Source organism: Bos javanicus, chromosome X (genome assembly GCF_032452875.1).
Source record: "Bos javanicus breed banteng chromosome X, ARS-OSU_banteng_1.0, whole genome shotgun sequence".
Classification (NCBI taxonomy): domain Eukaryota; kingdom Metazoa; phylum Chordata; class Mammalia; order Artiodactyla; family Bovidae; genus Bos; species Bos javanicus.
In genome coordinates this window covers 94,904,141-94,929,340 of record NC_083897.1, presented here as the reverse complement: position 1 = coordinate 94,929,340, position 25,200 = coordinate 94,904,141, and the positions used below count along the sequence as shown (strand labels likewise).

The following is a 25,200-nucleotide window of genomic DNA, read 5'->3' as shown; positions in this document are numbered from 1 at the left end:
AAAAGCAACAGCCATACACACCCACACACATATCCCATCAGATCTAGTGCTTCTTCTGGGATTCAACCAATAAAATTGACAGAAAGCATTTCAAAAACAAGCCAGAAACACCACATAGATGTTTTATACATCATTGGTGACAAGGTAAGGGAGGAAAGGAAACCCAAGGAGGACAAGTGATGGCTTGCACCATGGGGACAGTATTATGCAGAGTACAGAGCCGTTGTTATCTGGTTGCCCTTGCCATGGAGGAACTCCTCCCAGCATGCCCTAAGGTGGCCCTAAAATTACTAGAGGAAAGATTGCTACATTCCTGGAGCTGGATTGGATCACAAGCTGATAGGATTCCCTGTCACAAGGCTGGATCCTGTTCTTCCCCTGACCATGTTCCCAAAAGGATTCTGCCCAAGGGGTTGGCAGTGTTGGCTTTCATGACCCCCTCTATTCTGGATCTAAGATGAAAAGTCTTAGATTTAGTCTTTCCATTCTTTTAGGAGCCTCTGAAACATTCTTTTGTTTTTCTGCTGCCTCTGTTTTGGGCTCTTCTCTTTTTCCTGTGCCTGTTCTTGTAGAAGAGGGGTTGGATGGAGCCAGAGTTGAGCATCAAGTTACTGAGTTCTTGTATTAGTTCATCCCAGGAGGAAGAATGAGAGGTTGCTTTTCTCCCCGTTGAGATTCCAGAAGTGCTCCCCATATATCTCTGGCAGTAGCAGCATTCACATTTGAACCTCTTCTGATCTATATCACACGAAGAAGAGGTTTTTGCTTTTCTGTCAGTCTGATAAGGTGCCATGGGCTTGACATATCTCCGTTTGGTGTGTTCCACTAACTTCTTTTTATTCTGAGGTAACCTGGAACTTCCCCATTGATGTTCTTCTTCCATCCTGTCAAAGGAAAACACACACACACACACACACACACATGTTAGAAACATAAAGAGAATATTTAAAACATGGCTTGTTATATATCACCTGCTAACACACCGTACACACGTTTCAGAAAGAGTCCCTGACGATTTCAACAACTGAAATCTATGTTTCTAATGTATTGGTTTGGTCATGTCTTTTAGTGGGCACCAACATAAACGATTTAGTCTGAAAAATTAGGATATTGGTTTTAAACCAAATTGCTTCCTAACTGAATTACACATGCCACAAGAAACCTCAGAATCGTATTTCTCCAAGTGGAGAGTACAGATCACAGTTTCTTTTCTTTTCTTTTCTTTTTCTCTTGAAATCATTTAGCTCTTCTCTTATTGTTAATATAGTGAACTTCACTGATCGATGTTTGTGAAAAGAACACTTAGCGTAAGATGTATACTCTTAGCAAACTTTTAAGTATGCAGTACAGTATGGTTACCAATAGACACAGTTGTTTTTTTTTTTAATGTACAAATACCCATATCTGAAGTACCACTACACAAAACAGCCTGCTCTTTATCCTTCCCCCTCCCCCAGTTTAATTGAGGCATAATTGACAAAGCAAAAATGTGTATTTTTAAGATGCACAACATGATGACTTGATATACATGTATATTGTGTTATGATTGCATATCAAACTATATCTTCTTGATTAAATATTATAGTGTGGATTCACGTTCACATATGAAAGATGTTTTCTGTGATTTCTTTGCTTCCTTCACATTGCTTATGTGGAATTTGTACAGTTAAGATTCAAATTATTGGCTCTTGATGGCAATTGTTATGTATCTTTTTGTTTGAGCTTATCTCCATATGTGAACCTGTACATAGCATATTGCTCCCTGGTAATACCAGGGCTTCCCTGGTAGCTCAGCTGGTAAAGAATCTGCCTGTGATGCAGCAGACCCCAGTTAAATTCCTGGGTGGGGAAGATCTGCTGGAGAAGGGATAGGTTACCCACTCCAGTATTCTTGGGCTTCTCTGGGGGCTCAGCCGGTAAAGAAGCTGCCTGCAATGTGGGAGGCCTGGGTTTGATCCCTGGATTGGGAAGATCCCCTGGAGAAGGGAAAGTTTGCCCACCGCAGTATTCTGGTCTGGAGAATTCCACGGACTGTTTAGTCTATGGGGTCGCAAAGAGTCTGGAACGACTGAGCGACTTTCATTCACTCACTCACACTATATTGCACATTCCATCCCTGCAATGGTGAATGGCCCTGTGGCTTCATGGGTGCTGGATTCCTTGACTGAACTTTATGTTTACACAAACGGCAGTCTGACTAAACAGAATAGTCTTTTGTCATTCCTTTTATTATTGTAGGAATTGCTTCCATGTCTCCTGGAATCAAATATTTCTGGAGGCATCTTAGGAAAACATGCTACAGATTGTATTTGTAAAAACGAATTAAAAAATACATTTTCTTTCTGCTGAATCCAAGGAAAAATAAATTCTTCCAAAAGTTCGAGACCTTACTAGAAATATATCTCAGTGCTGATCGTTCTCTTTTCAAAAAAAAAAAAAAATAGAAGAAGAAGAAGAAAGAAAGAAAGAAAGAGAATAATTCATCCATATTTACACAGTTCGTCATCATGGATTTTTTTTTTCCTCTAACACTTCCTTTCTGTTTGCACTCTCTATTTTGAGGAAATAAATTATCCTTATGTTCTTGTACTTCTCTCTTCAATAACTATTGTTTTCTCTAAATCCTTTAGATGTTTCCTTCTATTAGTCACTGCATTTATCTCCAGCCTTTAACCTTGGTAGCCATTTAACTATCAGCCCTGTCCCTATTTCTAATATTGATTGAATCTGTATTGATGTGCTCTTGATCACTAGTTTCCCTAGTTCTGCTCTATCCCATTTCAATTCAGGTCACTATGTTTATTTTATACAGTAGAACTTTTGAAAATTATGTCTTTAGTAGTTAGGAGAAACGGTGGAAAGCTTTTTGTCCTTGAGTACTTCTCTTTTGAATTAACTCCTAGTAATATTTTCTTTATTTTTAATGTTACAAAGTTGTCCTGCCATTTGTCATTTTGTTTCTTTCCCTCTTAGGCACATCTTTTATCTATTTATTTATTTCTTAATTTTTTATTGGAGTACAGTTGGTTTACAATGTTGTGTTATTTTCAGGTGTACAGCAAAGTGAAGCAGTCATACATATACCTACGTCTCCACTCTCTTTTAGATTATTTTCCCATATAGGTCATTACAGAGTACTGAGTAGAGTTCCCTGTACACAGTAGGTCCATATTAGCTATCTATTATATATATATATAGTAGTGTGCATATATCAATCCCAATCTCCCAATTTATCCCCCTCCTCCTCACCCCTTGTCCCGCCAGTAGCCACGAGTTAGTTTTCTACATCCGTGACTCTATTTTGTTCTGTAAATAAGTTCATTTGTATCATTTTTTAATATTCCACACACAAACAATTTCATATGACATTTGTCTTTTTCTGTCTGACTTACTTCGCTCAGTATGACAATCTCTAGGTCTATCCACGTTGCTGCAAATGGCATTATTTCATTCCATTTTATGGCTGAGTAATATTCCACTATATATACATACCACTTCTTCTTTATCCATCTGTCTGCTTCCATGTCCTGGCTATTTAGACAGCACTACAATGAACATTGGCGTGCATGTCGCTTTTTGAATTATGGTTTTCTCCGCATATATGCCCAGGAGTGGGATTGCTGGATCACACGGTAGCTCTATTTTTAGTTTTTTAAGGACCCTCCATACTGTTCTCCATAGTGGCTCTACCAATTTGGATCCCCACCAACAGTGCAGGAGGGTTCCCTTTTCTCCACACCCTCTCCAACATTTATTGTTTACGGATGTTTTGATGACGACCATTCTGACCAGCCGACTCATTGGAAAAGACCCTGATGCAGGGAAAGATTGAAGGCAGAAGGAGAAGAGGGTGACAGAGGATGAGATGGCTGGATGGCATCACCGAAGCAATGGACACGAACTCGGGCAAACTCTAGGAGATGGTGAGGGTCAGGAAGGCCTGGCGTGCTACAGTCCATAGGGTCACAAAGAGCCAGACACGACTGGGTGACTGAACAACGTTTCTGACCAGTGTGAAGTGATACCTCACTGTAGTTTTGAGTCGCATTTCTCTAACAATTAGTGATGTTGAGCATCTTTTTGTGAAGATTTGACCATCTGTATGTCTTCTTTGGAGAAATGTCTACTACGATCTTCTGCCCAATTTTAGGTTGGGTTTTTATTGTTTTGAAACTGAGCTGCATGAGCTGTTTGTGTATTTTGGAAATTAATGCCTTGTCAGTTACTCTGTTTGCAAAGGTTTTCTCCCATTCTGAGGGCTGCCTATTCGTTTTGTTTATGGTTTCCTTTGCTGTACAAAAGCTTTGGGCCTCATTTCTTTGTTTTTGTTTTTATTTTCATTACTCTAGGAGGTGGATTGAAAACGATCTTGCTGTGATTTATGTCAGAGAGTGTTCTGCCTTTGTTTTCCTCTAAGAGTTTTATAGTATTTGGCTTTACATTTAGTTTAAATTTTAATTTTGTGCATGGTGTTAGGGAGTGTTCTCATTTCATTCATTTACATGTAGCTGTCCAGTTTTCCCAGCACCACTTATTGAAGACACTGTCCCTTCACCATTATAAATTCTTGCCTCCATTGACATAGATTCAGTTCAGTCACTCAGTCGTGCCTGACTCGTTGTGACCCCATGGACTGCAACACGCCAGGCTTCCCTGTCCATCACCAACTCCCGGAGTTCACTCAAACTCGTGTCCATTGAGTCGGTGATGCCATCCAGCCATCTCATTCTCTGTCGTCCCCTTCTCCTGCCTTCAATCTTTCCCAGCATCAGGGTCTTTTCCAGTGAGTCAGTTCTTCTCATCAGATGGCCAAAGTATTGGAGCTTCAGCTTCAGCATCAGTCCTTCCAATGAATATTCAGGACTGATTTCCTTTAGGATGGACTGGTTTGATCTCCTTGCATTCCAAGGGACTCTCACGAGTCTTCTCCAACACCACGGTTCAAAGGCATCAATTCTTCAGCGCTCAGCTTTCTTTATAGTCCAACTCTCACATCCATACATGACTACTGGAAGAAACCATAGTTTTGACTAGTCGGACCTTTGTTGGCAAAGTAATGTCTCTGCTTTTTAATATGCTGTCTAGGCTTGTCATAGCTTTTCTTCCAAGGAGCAAGGATCTTTTAATTTCATGGCTTCAGTCACCATCTACACTGATTTTGGAGCACAAGAAAATAAAGACTCTTGCTGTTTCCATTGTTTCCTCATCTGTTTGCCATGAAGTCATGGGACCAGATCCCATGATCTTAGTTTTCTGAATGTTGAGTTTTAAACCAGCTTTTTCACTCTCCTCTTTCACTTTCATCAAGAGGCTCTTTAATTCTGCTTCGCTTTCTGCCATAAGGGTGGTGTCATCTGCATATCTGAGGTTATTGACATTTCTCCCGGCAAACTTGATTCCAGCTTGTGCTTCATCTAGCCCAGCATTTCGCATGGGGTACTCTTCATATAAGTTAAACAAGAAAGGTGACAATATACAGCCTTGACGAACTCCTTTCCCAATTTGGAACCAGTGCATTGTTCCATGTCCAGTTCTAACTGTTGCTTCTTGACCTGCATTCAGATTTCTCAGCAGGCAGGTAAGGTGGTCTGGTATTCCCGTCTCTTTAAGAATTTTCTTCAGTTTGTTGTGATCCACACAGTCAAAGGCTTTGGCGTAGTCAATAAAGCAAAAGTAAATGCTTTTCTGGAACTCTCTTGCCTTTTCTATGATCCAACGGATGTTGGCAATTTGATCTCTGGTTCCTCTGCCTTTTCTAAATCCAGCTTGAATGTCTCGAAGTTCACGGTTCACATTCTGCTGAAGGCTGGCTTGGAGGATTTTGAGCATTACTTTGCTAGCATGTGAGATGAGTGCAATTGTGTGGTAGTTTGAACATTCTTTGGCATTGCTTTTCTTTGGGACTGGAATGAAAACTGATCTCTTCCACTCCTGTGGCCACTGCTGAGTTTTCCAAATTTGCTGGCATATTGAGTGCAGCACTTTTACAGCATCATCTTTTAGGGTTTGAAATAGCTCCACTGGAATTCCATCACCTCTGCTAGCTTTGTTCATAGTGATGAGTCCTAAGGCCCACTTGACTTCACATTCCAGGATGTCTGGCTCTAGGTGAGTGGTCACACCATCGTGGTTATCTGGGTCAGAGAGATCTTTTTGTATAGTTCTTCTGTGTATTCTTACCAACTCTTCTTAAAATCTTTCTGCTTCTGTTAGGTCCATACCATTTCTGTCCTTTATTGTGCCCATCTTTGCATTAAACATTCCCTTGGTATCTCTACTTTTCTTAAAGAGATCTCTAGTCTTTCCCATTGTATTGTTTTCCTCTATTTCTTTGCATTGATCACTGAGAAAGGCTTTCTTATCTCTCCTTGCTATTCTTTGGAACTCTGCATTCAGATGGGTATGTCTTTCCTTTTCTCCTTTGCCTTTAGCTTCTCTTCTTTTCTCAGCTATTTATACGGCCTTGTCAGACGACCACTTTGCCTTTTTGCATTTCTTTTTCTTGGTGAACGTCTTGATCACTGCCTCCCGTACAATGTCACGTACCTCTGTCCATAGTTCTTCAGGCACTCTGTCTATCAGATCTAATCCCTTGAATCTACTTGTCACTTCCACTGTATAATTGTAAGGGATTTGATTCAGGTCATACCCAAATGGTCTAGTGGTTTTCCCTAATGTCTTCAATTTCAGTCTGAATTTGGCAATAAGGAGTTCAAGATCTGAGCCACAGTCAGCTCCCAATCTTATTTCTGCTGACTGCATAGAGCTTCTCCATCTTTGCCTGCAAACAGTATAATCAATCTGACTTTGGTATTGACCATCTGGTGATGTCCATGTGCAGAGTCTTCTCTTGTGTTATTGGCAGACGGTGTTTGCTATGACCAGTGCGTTCTCTTGGCAAAACTCTGTTAACTTTTCTCCTGCTTCATTCTGTACTCCTTGGCGAAATTTGCCTGTTACTCCAGGTATCACTTGACTCCCTACTTTTGCATTCCAGTTCCCTATAATGAAAAGGGCATCGTTTTGGGGTGTTAATTCTAGAAGGTCTTGTAGGTCTTCATAGAACCGTTCAACTTCAGCTTCTTCAGCATTACTGGTCAGGACATAGACTTGCATTACTGTGATACTGAATGGTTTGCCTTGGAAACGGACTGAGATCATTCTGTCGTTTATGAGATTGCACCCAAGTACTGCATTTCACACTCTTTTGTTGACTATGAGGGCTACTCCATGTCTTCTAAGGGATTCTTGTCCACAGTAGTAGATATAATGGCCATTTGTGCTAAATTCACCATTTCCACTCTATTTTAGTTCCCCGATTCCTAAAATGTCGATGTTCACTCTTGCCATCTTCTTTGTTTGACCACTTCCAATTTACCTTGATTCATGGACCTAACATTCCAGGTTCCTATGGAATACTGTTCCTTACAGCATCAGACTTTACTTCCATCACCAGTCACATCCGCAACTGGGTGTTGTTTTTGCTTTGGCTCAGCCTCTTCATTCCCTCTGGAGCTCTTTCTCCACTGTACTATTTTGGGCACCTACTGACCTGGGGAGGTCATCTTTCATCTTTTTGCTGTTTCACACTGTTCATGGGGTTCTCAAGGCAAGAATACTGAAGTGGTTTGCCATTCCCTTCTCCAGTGGACCACATTTTGTCAGAACTCTCCACCATGACCCGTCCGTCTTGGGTGGCCCTACACAGCATGGCTCATGGTTTCATTGAATTACACAAGGCTGTCATCCATGTGATCAGTTTGATTAGTTTTCTGTGACTGTGGTTTTCATTCTGTCTGCCCTCTGATGGATAAGGATAAGAGGCTTATGGAAGCTTCCTGATGGGAGAGACTGACTGAGGGGGAACCTGGGTCTTGCTCTGATGGGCAGGGCTATGCTCAGTAAATCTTTAATCCAACTTTCTGATGATGGGCGGGGCTGTGTTCCCTCCATGTTGTTTGACCTGAGGCCAAACTATGGTGGAGGTAATGAAGATAATGGCGGCCTCCTTCAAAAGGTCCCATGCACACACTACCACACTCAGTGCCCGGACCCTGCAGCAGGCCACCACCGACCCACACCTCCGCCAGAGACTCCTGGACGCTCACGGCCAAGTCTGGGTCTGTCTCTTGTGGGGTCGCTGCTCCTTTCTCCTGGGTCCTGGTGCACACATGGTTTTGTTTGTGCCCTCCAGGAGTCTGTTTCCCCAGCCGTGTGTAAGTTCTGGCGGCTCTATGGTTGGGTCAATGGTGACCTCCTCCAAGAGCACCTATGCCCTACCCAGGTCTGCTGCACCCAGAGTCCCTGCCCCTGCAGCAGGCCACTGCTGACCCATACCTCCACAGGAGACACTCAAACACTCAAAGGCAGGTCTGGCTCAGTCTCTGAGGAGTCTCCTGGTGTGCACAAGGTTTTGTTTGAGCCCTCCGAGCGTCTCTGGCAGGTATGGAGTTTGTTAACACTCAAAGGCAGGTCTGGCTCAGTCTCTGAGGAGTCTCCTGGTGTGCACAAGGTTTTGTTTGAGCCCTCCGAGCGTCTCTGGCAGGTATGGAGTTTGTTTCTAAGCGCAATTTCACCCCTCCTACCGTCTTGCTGGGGTTTCTCCTTTGCCCTTGGACGTGAGGTATAATTTTTTTTGGTGAGATCCAACATTCTCCTGTTGACGGCTCTTCAGTGGCGAGTTGTACTTTTGGAAAAAAATGTGTTTGAGATTCATCTGTGGGGCTGCGCTTTCCCGGCAGCCGGCAGCCAAAGAGGATGAAGGCGTGGTATGCTTTCAAAGTCCAGGTGTTAGGTTAGGTGTCATAGATTAGGTGACCATAGGTGCGTGAGTTCATCTCTGAACTTTCTATCCTGTTCCATTGATCTACACTTCTGCTTTTGTGCCACTACCATAGTGTTTTGATTACTGTAGCTTTGTCATATAGTCTGAAGTCAGGGCGCCTGATTCCTCCAACTCCGTTTTTCTTTCCCAAGATTGCTTTGGCTATTTGGGGTCTTTTGTGTATCCATACCTATTTCAAAAATTTTTATTCTAATTCTGTGAAAAAATGCCACTGGTAGTTTCACAGGAATCCTTTAGATGGTAGAGTCATTTTCACAATATTGATTTTTTCCAATGCAAAAACATGGTATATCTCTCCATATATTTGTGTCATCTTTTATTTCTTTCATCAGAATCTTGTCATTTACTAAGAACAGGTTTTTGCTTCCTTAGGTAGGTTTATTCCTAGGTATTTTATTCTTTTTGATGCGATGGTAAATGGGATTGTTTCCTTAATTTCTCCTTCTGATCTTTTGCTGTTAGTGTATAGTAATACAAAGGATTTCTGTGTATTAATTTTGTATCTTGCAACTTTACCAAATTTGTCAATGAGCTCTAGTAGTTTTCTGCTAGCACATTTAAGATTTTCTATGTATAGTATCACGTCATCTGCAAACAGTGACATTTTTTCTTCTTCTTTTCCACTGTGAATTCCTTGCATTTCTTTTTCTTCTCTGATTGTCATGGCTAGGACTTCCAAAACCATACTGAGTAAAAGTGGCAAGAGTGGACATCCCTGTCTTGTTCCTGATCTTGGAGAAAATTATGTCTGTTTTTCACCTCTGAGAATGATGTTTGCTATGGGTTTGTCATTTATGGCCTTTACTATGTTGAGGTAGTTTCCTTCTATGCCCACATTCTGGAGAAAAAATTTTTTTTTTTTTAAACCTAAATGGATAGTGAATTGTCTAAAGCATTTTCTGCATCTATTGAGATGATCACATGTTTTTTGTCCTTCAGTTTGTTAATGTGGTGTCTGATTTGCATATATCGAAGAATTCTTGCATCCCTGGGATAAATCCCACATGATCATGTTGTGTGATCGTTTTACTGTGCTGTTGGCTTTGGTTTGCTAGTATTTTGTTGAGAATTTTGTGTCTATATTCGTCAGTGACACTGGTCTGTAATTTTGATTTTGTGTGAAATTATTGTCTGGTTTTGGTACCAGGGTGATGGTGGCTTCATAGAATGAGGTTGGGAATGGTCCTCCTTCCTCTGCAACTTCCTGGAAGAGTTTCAGAAGGATACATGTTAAACCTCTTCTCTAAATGTTTGATAAAATTTGCCTGTGAAGTCCTCTTTTGTTTGTTGGAAGTTTTAAAATCTGTTTCAATTTCAGATCTTGTAATTGGTCTGTTCATAATTTCCATTTGTTCTGGGGTCAGTCTTGGGAGGTTATACCTTTCTAAGAATTTCCCCATTTCTTCTAGGTTGTTCATTTTATTGGCGTATAGTTGCTTATAGTAGTCCCTTACGATCCTTTGTGCTTCTGCGGTGTCAGTTGTAATTTCTCCTCTTTCATTTCTAATTTTACTGATTTGAGTCCTCTCCTTTTTTTTCTAGACGAGTCTGGCTAAAGCTTTTTCAATTTTGTTTATCATCTCAAAGAACCAGCATTTAGTTTCAGTGACCTTTGCTATTGTTTTCTTTGTCTCCACGTCAGTTACTTCTGCTCTGATCTTTCTTTCTTTCCTTCTATTAATATTGGGTTTTGTTTGTTCTTCTTTCTCTAGTTGCAAGAAAGGTCCCCGTGTAACTGGGCAGGATGAAAGAAAGAAGGTAAAGGAAGAGGAGAGGAAGTGGGATGGGACCAGTGCCCCTGGGGAGGGAGCTGAAGGAGAGGAGAGGTTCACACATCCAGGAAAGTCCCATCACCGGTGGGGGGATCAGCTGGGTCAGAAGGGGAGCAGTGAGGTTTCAGAGGAGAGCACAACAACAGGTCTGTGGCAGGCAGGACAGGGTAAGACCTACACAGCTGGTTCCTCTCTCAGCCCTGTGTGCCCTAGCCTGAGACAGGTGTCCACTGGTGCAAATGGGTGCTGGGACATGGGGTTTCGAGAGCAGATCCAGGGAGGTGACTGTTATTGGCTGTGAGGAGACGGCCTGAGGGGACAGGAGTGAGGAGCTCTGCAGCCAGGAATTCTCTTGTAAGGAGCCCAGACCACCATGGAAGCAAAACACCACTGTTGAGTGACGTGCAAAGGGCAGGGCCACCATTGCAGCCTCTCATCATGTGCCAGCCCCTGCCTCCCTAAGCACTAGGGAGGTCTCCTGCTGGAGCAGTCTCACATGCCCCCTGCCTGGCTGCTGCCTCCTCCGACCATTCCCTGCCTGGGTGGCCCACTGGCCCCAATCACCACCTCAGCTGCTTCCTGCCTAGGTGGGCTCATGTGCTCTGGCAGTCTCGGGAGCAGACACAGGTAGGTGACTCGCATACAGAGGTGGGGCTTGAAACCACAGCTGTGCCCCAGGGGCCATATGACTTAAGGAAGAAGAGCTGAAGTCTCTCCTCATGGCTGCACGAACCATGGATTTACACCTCCGCTGACATCTTTGCAAATTCAGTGCCTGCAGAACATCCAAACAGACAACAACTGTTCTTGCCACTGGGGCAGGTTGGGCTTTAGCAGCTATGGGCTTTGTGGGCACACACACACAGGGGTTGGGCTGGACCAGAGAGTCTAAGCAGCCTCTATAGCTCCCACAGAGGGTCCAGGTGCATGACTACTGCAGTCCTGGGACCTGACCTCAGTGGATCTGCATCAGTGGCCTGGTGAAAACAATGCCTGTGTTTCACCAGGGCAAATTGCCTTCTTACCCACGGTTAAGGTGGGACTGCAAGCAGTGCCAACAACAGTACTTTGTGAGCCTGCACCACAAGGGAATGGGGACACAACAGAGCACACTCATTGGTGAACAGCTCCAGAAGAGGAATACTCAATGGCTTCTCTCCCAGTGGGAGTGCTCCAACCCCACCTACCTTGCACCCATCAGAAACACAGCTAAGAAATGGATCTGCGGGCCTCTATTCCAACAATTAAGAAACAGACCCCCACCCCTGACAAGGCAGTGACAACCATAGAACAAAGGGGAGGCTTTGCTCAATATCCATGGCAGGCTATGGTCCCCACAACACCAGTTAAACCCCCTATCAAGGGGATACCAACCAGCATATACTGAGGAAAGAGGTGACAGTCATCCATACTAAAAACAGCCCTCACATCAAAAAAAAAAAAAAAAAAAAATCTAAATCTATAAATCTAAAACCAAACAGGCTACACAGGGAGGTTCTCACGTGAAAATAGCCTTCCAATACAGCCTGAGGGTTGAGCATTTAGAGGAAGAATCCCCAGAGTATAAACAGAGACTCCACTCTTAGAGGGTGTGCCCAAGTTCTCACATACACTGGGAGCCAGCACAAAGCCGTACCTCCACAGGAACCTGAGATAAACCTACCTAGGGAGTCTTGGAAGGTCCCTGGGGATGAAGGGTTTGGCTGTAGCTCACTATGGGGGCAAGGAAACTGGTAGCAACACCCCCAGGGAATATTAATTGGTGTGAGCTCTCCTGGAGGTCCCCATTTTGGCACCAAGACCCAGTCCCACCTAACAGTCTACAGGCTCCAGTGATGGAATGCCTCAGGCCAAACAATCAGTAAGACAGGAACACAGCCACACCTGCCATCAAACAGGCTGCCTAAAGTCATACTAGGCTTACAGCCACCCCAAATCACACCCCCTGACACCAGAGGGACAACACCCAGCTCCACCCACTGTAGGGCAGGCACCAACCTTTCTTTTCTTTTCTTTTTCTTTTTTAGACTCTTAATTCTCTTCATCAGTTTCATGTAATGTAATAGGAGACAGCTCTATCTCAAAAAACACCTTGAGAGTCTCAGGCCCCACAACTACCTTAACCCCCGATTCTAGGAGGTAAGGTGTTAAGGACACTTGTTTGGGTGGGACGAACAGAACCAATAAAAGTGAGTTTCCTTAGCTTAACCCCTCATGATCCCTCTTTCTCCTAAGCTACGGTCACTCACTCCAGATGGAAAAACAAATGTGCTTAAGTTTTCCACCACCTCGGGTTTTCTTCACCAACTCACATCCTGGTGGTGTGTGGTGGTGAAAGTAAAGTCCGATGGTGTAAAGAACAATATTGCACAGGAACCTGGAATGCTGGGTCCACGAATCAAGGTAAATTAGAAGTGGTCAAACAGGAGATGGCAAGAGTGAACATTGACGTTTTAGGAACCAGCGAACTAAAATGACCTGGAAAGGGCAAATTTAATTCAGATGACCATTATATCCACCACCTTGGGCAAGAATCCCTTAGAAGAAATGGAGTATCCCTCATAGTCAACAAAAGAGCTCAGAATGCAGTACTTGGGTGCAATCTGAAAAACGACAGAATGAACTCGGGTCGTTTCCATGGCAAACCACTCGATATCACGGTAACCCAAGTCTACGTCCCAACCACTAATGCTGAAGAAGCTGAAGTTGAACTGTTCTATGCAGACCTACAAGACCTTCTAGCTAACATCCAAAAAAGATGTCCTTTTCATCATAGGGTACTGGAATGCAAAAGTAGGAAGTCAAGAGATACCTGGAGTAACAGGCAAGTTTGGCCTTGGAGTACAAAGTGAAGCTGGGAAAAAGCGAACAGAGTTTTGCCAAGAGAATGCACTTAGCACATAGAAAACATCCTCTTCCAACAAGACAAGAGACGGCACTAAACATGGACATCACCAGATGGCCAATACCGAAATCAGATTGATTATATTCTTTGCAGCTGAAGATGGAGAAGCTCTATACAGTCAGCAAAAACAAGACCAGGAGCTGACTGTGGCTCAGACCATGAATTCCTTATTGCCAAATTCAGACTTAACTTGAAAAAAGTAGGGAAAACCACTAGGCCATTCAGGTTTGACCTAAATCAAATCCCTTATGATTATACAGTAGAAGTGACAAATAGATTCAAGGGATTAGATCTGATAGACAGAGTGCCTGAAGAACTATGGATGGAGGTTTGTAGCATTGTATGGGAGGGGGTGATCAAAACCATCCCTAAGAAAAAGAAATGCAAAAAGGCAAAATGGTTGTCTGAGGAGGCCTTACAAATAGCTGAGAAAAGAAGAGAAGTGAAATGCAAAGGAGAAAAGGAGAGAGATGCCCATCTGAATGCAGAGTTCCAAAGAACAGCAAGGAGCGATAAGATAGTCTTCCTAAGAGATCAAAGCAAAGAAAAGGAGGAAAAGAATAGAATGGGAAATATTAGAGATCTCTTCAACAAAACTAGAGATATCAAGGGAATATTTCATGCAAAGATGGGCACAAGAAAGGACAGAAATGGTATGGGCCTAACAGAAGCAGAAAGTATTAAGCAGTGGCAAGAATACACAGAAGAACTATACAAAGAGATCTTAATGTCCCAGATAACCACGAGAGTGTGATCACCCACCTAGAGCCAGATATCCTGGAGTGCACAGTCAAGTGGGCCTTAGGAAGCTGCACTATGAACAAAGATAGTGGAGGTGATGGAATTCCAGCTGAGCTATTTCAAGTCCTAAATGATGATGCTACGAAAGTGCTGCACTCAATATGCCAGCAAATTTGGAAAACTCAGCAGTGGCCACAGGACTGGAAGAGGTCAGTTTTCATTCCAATCCCAAAGAAAGGCAATGCCAAAGAATGTTCAAGCTCCTGCACAATTGCACTCACCTCACACACTAGCAAAGTAATGCTCAAAATTCTCCCAGTTGAGGCTTCAACAGTACGTGAAGTGAGAACTTCCAGATGTTCAAGCTGGATTTAGGAAAGGCAGAGGAACCAGAGATCAAATTGCCAACTTCCACTGGATCGTACAAAAGGCAAGAGAATTCCAGAAAAACATCTACTTCTGCTTAACCGACTACAGTAAAGCCTTTGGCTGTATGGATCACCACAAACTGGAAAAATTCTTAAAGAGGTGGGAATACCAGTCCACCTTACCTGCCTGCTGAGAAATCTGTATGCAGGTCAAGAAGCAACAGTTAGAACCGGACATGGAACAACAGACTGGTTCCAAATTGGGAAAGGAGTGCACCAAGGTTGTATATTGTCACCCCGCTTATTTAACTTATATGCAGAGTATTCCATGCAAAATGCCGGGCTGGATGAATCACAAGCTTGAATCAAGATTGCCAGGAGAAGTGGCAATAACCTCAGATATGCAGGTGACACCACCCTTTTGGCAGGAAGTGAAGAGGAACTAAGGAGCCTCTTGATGAAGGTGAAAGAGGAGAGTGAAAAAGCTGACTTCAGACTCAACATTCAAAAAACGAAGATCATGGCACACAGTCCCATCACTTCATAGCAAAGAGATAGGAAAACGAAATAGTGACGGACTTTATTTTCTTGTGCTCCAAAATCACTGCAGATGGTAAGTGCAGCCATGAAACTAAAAGATGCTTGCTCCTTGGAAGAAAGGCTATGACAAACCTAGACAGCGTATTAAAAAATCAGAGACATTACTTTGCCAACAAAGATCCATCTAGTCAAAGCTATGATTTTTCCAGTAGTCATGTATGGATGTGAGAGTTGGACCATAAAGACAGCTGAGTGCCAAAGAATTGATGCTTTTGAACTGTGGCATTGGACAAGATTCTTGAGAGTCCCTTGGACTGCAAGGAGATCAAACCAGTCAATCTGAAAGGAAAGGAGTCCTGAATATTCACTGGAAGGACTGATGCTGAAGCTGAAGCGCCAATACTTTGGCCACCTGATGGGAAGAGCTGACTCATTAGAAAAGACCCTGATGCTGGGAAAGATTGAAGACGGGAGGAGAAGCGGATGGCCAAGGGCGAGCTGGTTGGATGGCATCACTGACTCAGTGGACATGAGCTTGAGCAAGCTCCTGGAGAGCCTGGCATGTTGCAGTCCATGGGGTCACAAAGAGTCAGACGCGAGTGAATGACTGAACGGCAGCACATCCTTTTCCTTTCTTTCTTTCTTTTTTTAAGACAAGGAAAGAACCTTATTTAGAGAGGAGAAAGGAACCTCAATAAAAAGTTATTGGCCACTGATTCAGTCTGGTAGGTGATTTCCTGTGTGTTACTCTCCCAACTTTGGCAAGATTTCTCTCTAATCCAATCCTGAACATGTTTACTGAGTGCCTGTTGCACGGCCTCCCTTGTGCCAGGTGATACAGACACAGAGATTATGTGACAGGTAACAGTCACCACTTACATATTTGCAGTGAAATGTTGTGGGTTTAAAGCTCTGAGTGTACTTTCAAATTTTCCAGTCAAACCCAAGATGTGACATCTGGCTTCTGTCAAAAAAGGGTGAAGATAACCATCTGTGTTATCTGCATTACTCCCAGGACATTACATATGCTGTTCCATCCTTCTTGAGGCTTCCCCATCACCTTCCCCATCACCACCACTCTCCCCCACACACATCTGGCAAAGCCCTAGTCACACTTCAGGTCTCAACTCACATGGCACTTCCTCTGGCCAGCTTTCCCTGATCCCACTAGAGGTCATTCACTATACCATACCGTAGGTACTATTTATCATTTGGCTGTAGTTGCTTGCATAGTCATCTGTCTTCCTCATTAGGTTATTAGTCTCCCTGCATAGCACAGTGTTGTTGGGATGTCCTGGCACAGAATCCAGGCACATTCCCACCTCACATGTTTATGCTGCCTGGTCCCACTGTTCCTCCAAATACCCCTGTGCCTTGATCGCTCTGTCTTCAAGTACCTGTTCAAATGTCTTCTCCTCAGTGAGACTGACTGTGAACATCCCATTTAAGCCTGTATATTCACCAATTAGCACTGCCAATCCCGCCTTCCTGCTCTATTCTTCCAGACTTGGGCCAGACATCCAACCAAGGAAATAAGGCCTTCTGGGGCACTGGCAGAAAGCAAGTGGAGCATGAATTAAGCAAGGGCTGAGGATACTACTAGGACAATCTAAGTCTGAGATCCACCACCCAGTAGACAATTTGAGGGTTGTTCTTCGATGTGCACAGTCTTTCTACCCACACCGTGACTATGTCGATTCTTAACAAAAACTCAAATTGCCTCTTCCTGCAGCAAATCCCCTCCTTGTTGTCTCCATCCATCCCTGAACACTTCTTGACTTTCTTTCTTCTGTGGGCCCTGGAATCTCAGAATGGAACTCCTACATGTTCTCTCACTCTTTTAAGCGGTATATTTTCTGGTCCTCGATGGAAGCGTTGCACCGTCAAACAGAGGGACTACATTGAATTCTACCTCTCTCAAACATCTGGCAAAATAGAACTGGGTGCGCCTATCATAGGACACTTTATTTACAAATTTTGAGGTGATACAAAGTTTATTTTCATCTCTTTCTAATTGCTGGTACCCTGAGAGGTACAGGTGTGCAAGGCCATTAATAATCGCTTTTAGAAAAGACTTACCCAACATAGGGTTTTGTATGTATGCTATGCTATGCTAAGTCACTTCAGTCGTGTCCGACTCTGTGCGACTCCATAGACGTCAGCCCACCAGGCTCCCCCGTCCCTGGGATTCTCCAGGCAAGAACACTGGAGTGGGCTGCCATTTCCTTCTCCAATGCATGAAAGTGAAAAGTGAAAGTGAAGTCGCTCAGTCGTGTCCGACTCTTAGCGACCCCATGGATTGCAGCCTAACGGGCTCCTCCGTCCATGGGATTTTCCAAGCAAGACTACTGGAGTGGGGTGCCATTGCCTTCTCCGTTTGTATGTATAGGCATGTGATAGTTGAAATGTGAGAAGAGATCAGTGATATTACCAAACTCCTGATCACTGAGTATTTCCACTACTAGAATGTATTCTACTCCAATAAAAACTGTCACCTAAAGATACATTAGTTCTTTAAATATTATATATGCTGCTGCTTTTTCACTTATTTTAATAAAACTGTTTAAATGAGTCCATAGTAGTGAAGAAAACAGAGTATTATAAAATTAGATCTAATCAGCATTACATGTTGACTGGTGCACCCTTTCTCTCCCTCTCTCTCTCCCTCCCTTCTTCTTCTTCTCTGTCTCTCTGTCTCTCTGTCTCTCTCTCTCTCTCTCTCTCTCACACACACACACACACACACACAGACTCACACACACATTAGAACAACAAAAAAGAGGGACATTCTGATGATACCAATGCTGGAGACATGCATTTAAATAAGTGCTTTAATTATTTGGGCTTTGGGGGATATAGGAAAGAACAGGATGGTGCCAGACTGATTTGGGAGAATAATGCCAAGAGAAAGTATTTTATGCAACAGTTGACAGAAAATCTCACTGCAGAATTAGTAGTACATCTAATAGTTTTGACTATTCTAAGTGCTTTACGTAGCTCTTCTGACCTACTGGAATGTGACACACCAAGGATCAGTTAAGTATTTCCCTGATTCATTTATATGTGTTCATTTTCAGCCCCTGAACAGAATATCTACATCCCAGGGACAGTGACCATGTTGTTTTCTGGTTCTGGCTTTGCCCCAACAAATATCTGGCAGAATAGATACAAAGCATTTGAGTCCAAAGAAGAGGAGATAAACAAAGGTTGGCTGTCTGACACGGTGTGGCTTCCAGAGTGGCACCGTAGATCCCTACAGAGCTGCCTGGTGTTGGGAGAAGTATCCATGCAGCCCAGAGCCTAAGCCTCAGCTCCCCACATTAGTATCTTGAGACCTGACTTCAAAGTGACCATAGATTATATGCCCCCACCTCTTGCATTGTATTGATAACTGTATGAGAGAAGGAATATAAATGCTGGTGGTCTCAGATGTAACCCTGATTTATAGGACCCTCGCTTAGCACTTGACGTCTATTCCTTAAAGAGGCAGTGGGTGAAGGCCATCAGGGATGCCAGCTCTGGGGCCACACAGCCTGGGTTTGTAACCCAGCTCCCACATTCATAAGCTGTGTGTCTCTGTGTGGCCTCTCTGGGCCTCATAAACTCACTCCTCAATTGGGAGTGCCTCATATAGAGTTGTCAGCGATGATTAAACAAGATAAAGCATGTGAAGTACTCTGCAGCGTGCCTAGCGTACAGGACACAATCAGTATTCCTCAGCTTATGGCAACTTATTATTATGATCAATAACATCTCTGCAGCATATACACAGCCTGAGTCCTCTGCTCAAATTTAGGCCTGTCAATTATGAGCACATTGTCTTTCCCATCTTTCCCCAAGATAAGGAAAGGGCCATGCCAGGTCATTTTAATTCCCAAAGTCCCTGTTGAGATCCCAAGGGAGAAACTGAGTTCGCATGAACTTACCTGTTCAGAAGTCCCTTCTGGGTACCCAAGAAGTTGATGATTTTTGTTTTCCTGGAACACAGCTCTGGTTATATCATTGAAGGCAGATCTTCCCAGCTTAGTACGATATTTATTTTCTCATTGAGAGACTGTTGTGGTGACCGATTTGGCTCTTATCAGAGGGCTCTACAGGGAAAACAGATCAAGTCCTTTCTTTACATGTCACAAAAGGCAAGACACACATCTAAACATTGACACCACTTCAAAATAGCACCGGGATGCTCTTGGTCCCATCTTAGAGGCATGGGAGCACTGTTCATATTTGTCAAGAGTGGGCCCTGGAGACCAAAGAATGGAACATGGAGCACCTAAGCAAAGGACACCAGTGCTAACGTGAAGGTGCTCGCATCTGTAAGCAGGGACCTCTGCATCCAACTGCTTCCCCAAATGGGGAGTGGGGCCACACTGCCTGGCTGTCCCTAATGCTGTTCTTACTTCAGTACCCAGACTTCTGACCTGACTTTGAACCCAGCTCATGTTTAGAACTCCTGCTTGAGCTACTCCACACTTTTGCAGCTGTCCTCTTCTATGCCTGTTTAGTCTTTGCTTAGGATTTTCTCTGTCAATCTAATTCTTTCTGCCCACCACATTGCAGGGATTTCCTATTATTTCTCAAGCATAGGCCAGATCCCTCTTTCTCACTTTTCAGTATAATTTTGAACCAATGATAAATCTCTATTCTGGCATGATCTAGCAAAAGGCTAGAGCCTATTCTTAGGCCACCATGTAGAAGGGAGACAGGAAATATCTGAAAACTTTTGCTTGAGTGGAGATGTTGCACTTTCATATCGCTGGTATCACTGATGAGTGTCAGAGGGAGGACCCAGTCGACGCACTGGATGGTAAGAACTCTAGAGAGTACTGAAATACCTGACTACATATATACCTAAGGGCAAGGAGAAGGGACTCAGTGAAAACAGATTGAGAAGGAGTGACCAAAGAAGCAGGAGAAAACCAAAGAGCTTGGCCTTGCTGTGGAAGTGAAAAAGGTCACCTGGACTTTCCAAGTCCACAGATCATTTGGTTCAATTTCTTGAAGCTGCTGAGATAAGCCTATATGTCACCTAGGCCTCCCATCTATAAAGTAAAACAACCTACTTTTATTTTAGGTGATTTTTAGGGTTGCATTATTTCAATAAGTATTTATTGAAGGCTCACGTTGCTACATCAGCCTGCTGTAGGTAGGAAAGCTTCAGGGAATTCATCAATTGCAGGCCCAACCTGCATTGTCCAAGATACATTATGAAGGGGGAAAATGTGGGTGTCACTCTGGTACAGTCAGGTTCTGGACAATGTGGGGATAAAAGACACAACCAACCTCTGGACCTACAGAGAATGAGCCGAGAGCTTTGTTCTAGCCACTCGTTTCTGATATATTGTTTGCAACAAACAAATTGACGACATAGCAGCAGCTACACTGCTCTGTGTGTGTACCTCATGTTATCATCACTCACAAGACAGCAAACATGTTCTAAGCACCTGCTGGGTACCAGGCTCCAGGACCTATGCTTTGGCAGGCTTTCTGAACACAGGAATGTTTGATGCAGGAAAACGGTTCTCGAAGAGCACACCATGTGGTGGGCAGGGAGCCAGACTGAAGACGGTGTAGAAGCAAGTGTGATGAGAGCTATGGCCAGCAAGAGCCAGCAGATGCTGGGAGCACAGACGAGACAACCCCAGAACCCAGGTGGTGAGGAACGGCTTCTCCTGGGGGTGGGATGATAGATAATATTATTGTTCCCATTTGCACATGAGGTAATGGAGGATCAGAGAGGATTAGCAAGCAACGGAAGAGGTGGAACCCTTTTTCAACCTACATCTGTTAAGATGCAAAGTCCCTTACACTGTGAATTTTATCAGTCTCCCCATGATGATATAGTCATCTGTTTTTCTTCACATTCACTGCCTGTACTTCTTTCTTATCCTACTTTACCTCTTACATTCTTAAAACCTGATAAGTATAATAAAGACAACCTTTGGTTCTGATACTGAGCAGGATTCTGCAGGGCCTCTCCAGGGCCAGACCCCAGCCCCACCCCCCCAGCCCCACCCCCAACCCGTTTGTCCACTGCTTCTGGTTTGTAGAAAAGCTTTACTCTCCTAGGCCTTCCCCAAGTCCCAAAGAGCCAGTTTAATCAGAGAAGTGAAAAAAAAAAAAAAATGCAGAAGCAAAGGAAACCAGTCAAGAAAGACTAAATAATAATGGTTTAGCCATGAAATAAAGTTGAAGACCATTAGTTCCTCTTTTAGAACTATAGATCATACCCTGAGCTATATTCTTGAGTTGTTTTGCAGAAACTAAAACCCTCAGCAGGTGGAGGAAGCTGACTGCATGCTGACCACCAGCATGTAGACCCCAGACCAGTTGGAGCCACAAAACTGATAACTGAGATTCCTGAAATACCACCCTGTTACCTCACCACCAACCAATCAGAAGAATGTCTATGAGCTGATCTCATGCACCTTGCAGCCTTCACTGCTACTGTTACCTTTAAAAACCCTTCCCTGAAAGACAGTAGAGAGTTAAGGTCTTTGGAGCATTAGTTGCTCATTCTCCTTGCTTTACACCCTGCAAATAAACACCATATTTTCCTTCACCACAACCTGGTGTCAGAGCAGACTGGAGTTCAGCCCTGTAACAGTTCTACAAGGCCTTTATTCTTTTCTAGAGTGAGTTGTTACATCTTGGCACAATCTAAAACTGAATACTAAACTTAAATTTGTGTTCTATCCACAGAAAGGGTTAATGATAAATGGATCACTGTTGGGAAAGGGTTAGCCGTCCTGTTACGCTGAATATCAAACACAGCTTTAAAACTCGATCCGCGTGCGAAATTATCACCTGGGAAACCACTGCTCCTCTCTGAAGCTATTCACAACATCGCACAATAGTGGATTTTATCAAATGCTGGGAGTCTCCATGCAGGTGATTATATGTCTTTGATTTTTCCACATTCAAGTGCACCAGTCACTGGGCATTGCTCAATGTGCTGCTCATTACTATAGAGCAATTCTTTCTTTAAAAAAAAAAAAAATTAAATATTTTATTATTTTTGGCTGCATCGGTTCTTAGTCGTGGCATGCGGGCTCTCTTGTTGAGGTGCACAGGCTCAGTAATTGTGGCATGTAGGCTTAGTTTCCCCAGGGCATGTGGGATCTTAGCTTCCCGACCAGGGATCAAACCCGAGTCCCTTGTGTTGGAAGATGAATTTTTAGCCAGCGGACCACCAGAGAAGTCCTGAACAATCCTTTATTATTTTTTTCTTTCTCTGTCACTGATTAACTGTGGGCGACTGATCCAAGGAAAGCCATGAACACTTACTTCAACATAGTAACCCTATGATCACATATCTAATAATGGTGTAACTCTAATGCCCACGATCTGCTCCACTCCAGCAAACTGGTTATCCAAGGAGTCATTTGCTCTAGATATTCTTGACAAACTCATTTAAATAAGTATAAACGAATGCAAGAAACATTATAAAAAATAATATCTAATGATCTTTGCATATTGCAGAGAGGTTTATCAATTACTTCAATATGGGAGGTGTAGGTTTCTATGAGCTGATCTCAACCTTTCCATCACTGCCCAACCAATGTACCACAGACTTCATGGTTTCAAATGACACTAAGTCCAGGTGGGGTTGGCTGGGTCTTTTGCTTGAGTCTTTTGGTCTTGTAAGACCAAAATCAAGATGTCTGCTGGGCTGTGCTCCTTACTGGAGGCTCTGAGGTAGGTTCATTCAGATTGTTGGCAGATATCAGCTCCTTGCAGCTACAGGAGTGAGGTCCCTGTTTCCCTGCTGGCTGTCAGCTGAGGGCTGAGCTTTGCTCCTAGAGCCTGCCCACATTTCTTCTCATGCTTTCCAATTGGATTTCTCCAGCAGTAACCACTCTAGTTCCTCTCTCACACTTTGAAACTATCTGCCTTCCCTTGCTGCCACATCTCTCTGACCAACTCTTCTGGCTTTTCTCTTCGGCTTTTAAGGGATCATGTGATTGCATCGGACCCACTCAGATAACCCAGAATAACCTCCTTATTTTAAGGTCAACTGAATTGTAGCTGCAAAGCCCCTTCACGACAGTACCTAGATATGTGCTCAACTGAATAACCAGGGGACAGAAGTCTTGGAGAAGCATCTTTAGAATTCTGCCTACCACATATATATTATCTACGCACTTAAATTATTTTTATCTTTTGTGAAGGAAAGTGGTGAATTGTGTGAGTACCTCCGCTGGTAAAGAATCTGACTGTAACGCAGGAGACCCCAGTTTGATTCCTTGGTCAGGAAGATCCCCTGGAGAAGGGCTTGACAACCCACTCCAGTATTCTTGCCTGGAGAATCCCCATGGACAGAAGAGCCAGGCAGGCTGCAGTCCATGGAGTAGCAAAGAGTTGGACACGACTGAGTGACTAAGCATGCCAAAGAATGGGTCTCTGACACTGATTCAAAACCCAATTAGCTCCTGAATGCCATAAAAAGTCTGAAAATCCTGTTTCTCCAACCAGTAAAAGACAGACTGTTCCACACACTGTGTTTTAAATGAAAAGTCTTAGATTGGAGACAGAGCATCTGAGGAATACAATTGTTCACTTAGAAAGCCCATGGTTAACGATAAAGATTACACTCACACATGGTGTTACAGAAACAGTGACTCTCACCTGACCTATTTTTAGGAGATCCTCTTTCTCTCTCTCTCTGGATCACCTTCACGGCATCTCAGTGCCAAGCGGTGCCTCAGATCTTCTGGTCATGAAATGAAGTGCTGCCCTTGGAGAAGATAGGAGTTAGATCACCCAGAGCAGAAGTCCTCCTGAGATTTTAGAAACAGCATCCACCAGGAGCCATCCCTCAGGTAGTGGTGATTGGATGTGGCAAGTGAGTCTCAGGGCAAAAAGCAGGACTCTCTCAAAGAGTTGAACTTTCCTTATAGAGGTGAGACAAATTAGATAAACAGGGTCCTAAATTCCCTCCCTTCAGTCTGGGGATGACTGGAGGAGGAAGGGCTAAGGGCTTAATGGTGATCAGCTTCTCCGTGTTGACAAGCCAGTTAGGTCTTTCTTTCTTTCTTCCTTTCTCTCCCCCCCCCGCCCTTTTCATGTGAAGTAAATCACTAATCCCTGCTTGAGACCCCCTGAAACCAACACCCCCCACCCCCCACCCCTCACTGGACAGCAGTAGCACTGGTGGGGCCCTCCCCCAGGTTTTGATTGTTTGCTGGGACAAGTGACCCCTGGTGACAAAAGAAAAGTTTCCAAGGCGCTGGAGGTGATGTTAGCAGTGAAGTAATAGAGAAACAGGTCATAAACTCCATCCCTCTGGTGGAAGGGGTGGCGCTGGAGGGGAGAGTAGGGTGAGTCCAGGCAGATGATGGGTAGAGAGATTGAAGGGAGGGTATTATTTCTTTTAGTGTACACATCAAAGAATAAATTTTGTATTTATTTGTATCTCTTTCTGATAGGAACACATACACATGTTAAAATCCTCAACATATCTTATATGCATACTTAAGCAGGTAAAAACGATTCATTCATTCCCCTTTTGTCGATGGGATAACTAACACGTGAACAGCCATTTAAAGTTTACAAAATGGAGCATTATGTTATACTAACTGGTCACAGCAGACCTAAGTGACTACTGAAAACAATTATGTTATCCTCAGATTATGAAACTGAGACACGGAGGGCTTGAGTACACTACACAAAGTAACAGAAGTACTAAGTGTTGGAGCCTAGATTCAGGATCATTCTGTATCTTAACCACTATGCTGTGCTGCCATTCACTGATGACTCTCATATCCATATCTTCAGCTCAGTCTCTCCTTGGTGACAGTCCTGAGTATCTATCCAGTGGCCTCTTAGGCATCTTTATCTGACACCTGACACTCACCTGAATTTATCATCTCCCACCACTGGCAAATGTGTGCCTTCTCTGATGTGTGAAAGATGTGCCTCTCTGAAAGACACCACCATCTTTGCAGCTGCTCAAGCCATCTCAGTCTTCTCCACTGTTCTCACACCCTAACACATCCAATCAATCACATGGCCTGCCAATTCAACTTT

At 43.6% G+C, this 25,200-nt stretch overlaps 1 long non-coding RNA gene across 1 annotated transcript; it reads right to left on the bottom strand.

The window, feature by feature from the left end:
- Nucleotides 1-88: 88 nt before the first annotated feature.
- On the bottom strand, nt 89-24,307 carry LOC133243395 (uncharacterized). Its single transcript, XR_009735069.1, has 3 exons — nt 23,800-24,307; nt 19,098-19,262; nt 89-884 (listed from the first exon to the last, which is right to left on the bottom strand). It is a non-coding gene; the product is annotated as an uncharacterized LOC133243395 (long non-coding RNA).
- Nucleotides 24,308-25,200: the final 893 nt, after the last annotated feature.